This window comes from Medicago sativa, chromosome 7, assembly GCF_051527215.1.
Source record: "Medicago sativa cultivar Bolivia chromosome 7, Bolivia_mono, whole genome shotgun sequence".
NCBI lineage: Eukaryota > Viridiplantae > Streptophyta > Magnoliopsida > Fabales > Fabaceae > Medicago > Medicago sativa.
Window position 1 is genome coordinate 2,651,382 of NC_140755.1, and position 5,457 is coordinate 2,656,838.

Genomic DNA, 5,457 nt, shown 5'->3' on the forward strand with positions numbered 1-5,457 from the left:
ACATTAACAAATTAATAAGAATATAACAATTAAGAACAATTTGATTAATTTTCCCACACAAACTTATACTACTTTTACTCTTAAGACTTTAAAGGGTCTAAGTTAACACTAAAGATAGAACGTGTTCCTTAAAATACCTATTCATACACTTGCTCAAAGATTGCAACTGGGTGCTTTTCTCATTGGAGATTTTTCACAATAAAACAAGATGTGGGTATAGCAAGAACACAAGAAACACAAGAAACTACTTTATGTACAAGAAACAACTTTTAAAGAAGAGACAAAACAAAAAATTTTATGCCATATTTTACATTAAAAACAAGCTACTAATCATGCCTCTTGCTATAAAAACAAAACAAAAGAATAAAGTTCAAGGGAGTTTGGGAACACTACGACTCTAGACACTTTATTAGGCCCCCCCCACACTTAGGAGAAGCATTGTCCTCAATGATTCAAAAGAAAAGAAAAGAGAAGAAGAAGAAGAAGAAGATGAAGAAGAAGAAGAAGAAGAAGAAGAAGAAGAAGAATTAGAATAGAGAAGAGTAGAGGAAGAGGAAAGCTCACAATTTTATTGAGGTCCATAGTGGACTTTGGAGGTGAAGGTGTTGCATCATGTTTCGGAGCATTTGATTGTTTTCTTCATTTATTTGATTGCTCCTTTGGACATTGGTTCTTTCAACACCTTGTCTTTGTTGCTCGGTGCTTTATTCTGTGAACTTTGGTTTGCATCCATGCCCGCCGTTCATCATTATAGCTTCCACCGGCTTCTTGTTCATGGTGCAAGTTTGCACCTACCTCCGCTTTATCACCACCATCATCACCATCATTATGTACCTGTGGGTTAGTACCAACATAAAGCAAATTTTCCACCACCTCCGAATTATTTAAGTCCGGATTAGATAGAATAATCAAACAATAAGCTCTAATAATTTTCCATTCATATTGGTAATTGTGGTCATGAGTTCTAAGGAAGGACAAAGTAGTATATAAGTCTAGATAATAGTTCCCCTCTATCCTCTTGATCCTTTAATTCATACTCACCCCAAACTTCCTAGCAATAAAAGTGATGATTCCACCTACCATTATATCACTCTAATCATCCTGTTTCTTTTTAACAATTGAAACAATATAATCATGCAAATAATAGCAAATGTTAATAGAATGGTTATAAAGCATAGCCCACAACAACAGCTCATCAATCCTCTTCATTCCTACCTCTTTCCTACTTTATATGGTGCAAGCCATAACCCTTTGAAGGTACCTAAGCACAGGGTTGTGTTATTCAACAACCTAATCATATGTTCATCCATTCCTAGTCTATCCATAACATTAATCATCAGGGTACCTGCAAGCATAGATAGTTCTAGAGATTAGAGAATTGTACCTATTTCTTTGCTTGGAATCCTTGATTTGGATCCCATGATTATGAGTTGTTGATTGCTTCTTGGTTGCACCACTTCTGAAGTCTTCAGTCTAGTTACCTTTCTTCTTTGATTCCAATTGACCTTAGTTGATTTGGTGTGGATTTTGGGTGAAGGTTAGGGTTTTGTGTGCGAAAGGTTGGTTTAGTGATGGGGTTGGGGTTTAAATAAGGTTTTTGAGTTTATTGATGAAGATTGGTGGAGAGATTATGGTTTGGTGAAGTTTGAAGAGAGTTATGGAGGTAGAATGAAAGAGGTTGTTTTGAATAACATAAAAAAATAAATAAAAAAAATAATTTTTTTATTTTTTTTTTTTTTTGGGTGAAAGGTTGGCACGGCCGTGCCAACATTAGCACGGGTCGTGCCAAGCTTCTGTAAAAAGAGGGAAGAAATTTTTTTTTTTTTTTTTTTTTGAGGATTTTTTTTTTTTTTTTTTGGATTTTCTTTTTTTTTTTTCTTTTTTTTTTTTTTGGTTTTTGGTCAATGGCTTCAACTTTCTTTCCCCTTTTTGCATCATATTTGGACAAATACCTACAAAACAAATTAAAATAACACAAAACAAAAATAAAAGCAATAAAATTCATGGGTTGCCTCCCACGAAGCGCTCGTTTAGAGTCATTAGCTTGACGGTTAGAAAGTGGTTTATCTATCCTATACCCAATCTTTCAGAAAAGGACAATGGCATCAAACTAACATTCTCTCCCAAATCACACATGGCTTTGTCTATAGTTTCAGATCCTATGACACAAGGTAGGGAAAAGCTTCCTAGATTCTTAAGTTTAGGTGGCAATTTGTTTGGAAGTATTTCAATAATATTCATAAACTGCTCATCTAACTTGGACTCATCAAACCCTTGTGTTAATGGAATTTCATGCTCATGAGATGGTGAAACGAATGACTTTTCATTCTCTCCTATGGCTTTCTCACTTTGAGGCTCATCACTCCCTATCTCTCCTTTATTGTTCTTAATTTTCACAACGGAGTCCTCTAATTGTTTACCATCCCTAAGAGTAATAGCACTTATATGGTTTTTGGGGTTGGTTTCGGTTTGGTCTAGGAGGACTTCAGAGGATTGTGAGGAAGTAGCCACCTGTTGGGGTACTTGAGAAGTCTGAGTCTCATGCATCTTACTGTGAGTAACTATGGAGTCTTCTGTTGATGTAAGTTTGGCAATAGAGTCCTTCAAAAATTCAGTTTGATTTTCAAGCTCTTGGAGCTGCTCGGATTGATTTATACAAAAATTTTCTAAAAAAAGTTCCAAGCTGGATTTTTGAGGGACTCTTTGGTTGTTTGCATAACTGGGTGGTGTTGTTTGTTGTCCAAAAAGATTTTGAGGGGTTTGAAAAAAAATTTGGTTATTTTTAAACCCTTGATTATATTGAGCATAGTTTACTTGCTCAGGACTTCTAACAACACTACCTAGTTGGCAATCAATGCCAATATGGCCAAATACACCACAAACTTCACAAAGAGGTGATACAGGGGGAGGTGTGACAGCACTAGTATTTATTTTATCAAATTTTTGTGTGAGTGCGTCAACTTTAGCAGCTAGATGATCAAGGGAAGAGTTTTCATACATACCTACCTCTTTCTGAGAGGGTGAAGGAGCAACATTAGTGGTGTCCCTTCCGTAGGTCCACTGATAGTGGTTTTGTGCCATGTCCTCGATCAAAGCATATGCTTCTGTGTATGTTTTGTTCATCAGAGCTCCACCTGCAGCTGCATCAACATAAATTTTTGTGGGATACAAAAGGCCATTATAAAAAGTGTGAATAATAAGCCAATTCTCTAAACCATGATGGGGACAAAGTCTAAGCATTTCTTTGAAACGCTCCCACGCATCGTAAAGAGATTCTCCATCTTTTTGAGTGAATTGTATGATTTGTTTTCTTAAGTGAACAATTTTAGAATGAGGAAAGAATTGGGCAAGAAAAGTTTGCCTCATTTGTTGCCATGAAGTGATAGAACCAAGTTTTAATGAATTAAACCAAGCACTAGCTCTTCCCCCTAAGGAAAAAGGAAAGTAGTGCAGCCTTACAACCTCTTGGTTTGCATTCACGGTTCCACTGAGTCTTAAAAAAGTTGAAATATGAAAATTCGGATCCTCAGTGGTTGATCCGAAAAATTGATTTTGCTGAACTAACTCAATAAGTTCAGGTTCTATTTCAAAATTGTCATCAACCGTTGGGTACACAATAGCATCGTATGACTCATTTGAAGATGGGATTGCATACTCTATGAGAGTGCATTCCTTAGCCATATCGTTATTATCTTCCCAAGAAGTTAAAGGCAAAAGAAGAAATAGAAAAAGATTTTTTTTTTTTAATATAAAATAAAATAAAATAAAGAGAAAGATTTATTTATTTTTTTTTATATGAAGTAAATAAAATAAAATAGAATCAAATAAAGATTTTTTTTTTTTTAGAAAGAAATATAGAAACAATAAAATAAAATAAAATAAAACAACGAGAAAGATTTTTTTTTTTTTTTAGTCTAATCACTATTAAAAAGTTAATCAAATTTCAACAACTCTCCGGCAACGGCGCCAAAAACTTGATAGAGCCAAACCGCAAGCGCACGGCCTATCGAAGTAATAGTAGTAAGTAGAGTATCGTTCCGCTAGGGAGTTGGTAAATTTAATTAACTTTCAATGAATGATTAGAGGAGAGAAAGTTGGTTAGAAAGGGTTTGATTGCTGAAGGTAAAAACAATAATAATAAAAGGGTCTTAGGATCATTGGTTCATCTTAATAACTAATCCTTCACTTGACAAAACCTAAACTTCTAATTTCATGGTTTACACACTAATTTCTAAAGACCGGTTTCCCTTAGCCCCTCACCTTTCCGATGAAAGTCCGGTGAGAGTTTACTTCTAGCAACCAAGCCTATTTCACTGACATGATTACTAGAAGATGCATAGAGGATTGAAACTACTCTTTGTCTCAATAGTTGCAAAGACTATTTCACTGTTTTGCAACTATTGTCTAGATTCACTTGTTCCAACATCAAGACTCCGCTCTCGCTTTATGAATTGATGTTTGGGATGATGGATTAACGATTATCAAACCCTCCGCTTTCGCTTCCACAGTTTGATAATTGTTAATCCACGTTAAGACGGTGAATCTAGATTAGAAATTAGGGTTACATGGAAATTAAGGTTTAGACATGTTTTGTTTAGGATTAAGTCATTAGACTCCCCAATAATCCTAAGACTAAGAAGTCTACTCACTCATGTTCATCGTAGACATGGAGGAAGAAGAGAGAAATACGGTAAAGTAAAACAACAATAATATAAAAGTGAACTTTTATTCTGAGAACAAAAGATGATTGTTTATGATGGAGTGCTACTCTATTTATAGCTTTACAATTGACTTAGAAACTAAGCTACTATAAGGGCAAAACAGTAAAGCTGCAACGGAGTAACTTGGGCTTGAAGAAAAGCAGCAAAAGTGGTCCTGGAGGGTGGCACGGCCGTGCCACATGTTGGCACGGGCCGTGCCAAGCTTCTGACTTGGTAGAGACATATTTTTGTCTCGTATCTTCGTATTCTTGTACTGTATTTGCTCCAGTCCTCTTTCTTTTGCTCCAAGACACCTTCCACCATATATTCGTTCCTAAAATATAATAAAAGACAATTTAAAGTAAAATATTCTAAAAGGAAATAAAATGCAATAAAATAAAATCAAATCTTAAATAAAACTAAACTAAATAAAGCAATAAAATAGACTATCTATGACTCATCAGAAGGCCATAATGTGGCCGATTTGCATTGAATCTTAGCATGTGACAATTCGTTGGATAGATAAACAACATAACTACGACTTCCATGGGATATTTTCGCATTCTCTAAAAATTCGGCCAAAATGGAGGTTAAGAAAATCTCCTCGTTAATTTAGGACATTACTCGTTTTCGACCCATTTTTACTAGGAAGGCCATAAAGTGGCCGATTTGTATTGAATCTTAGCATGTGACAATTCGTTGGATAGGTAAACAACATAACTACGACTTCCATGGGATATTTTTGCATTCTCTAAAA

At 35.2% G+C, this 5,457-nt stretch overlaps 1 non-coding gene across 1 annotated transcript; it reads left to right on the plus strand.

Moving 5' to 3' along the window:
• Positions 1 to 3,211: 3,211 nt before the first annotated feature.
• On the plus strand, positions 3,212 to 3,319 carry LOC146903646 (small nucleolar RNA R71). The gene has a single exon (XR_015020862.1). It is a non-coding gene; the product is annotated as a small nucleolar RNA R71 (small nucleolar RNA).
• The last annotated feature ends 2,138 nt before the right edge of the window (positions 3,320 to 5,457 follow it).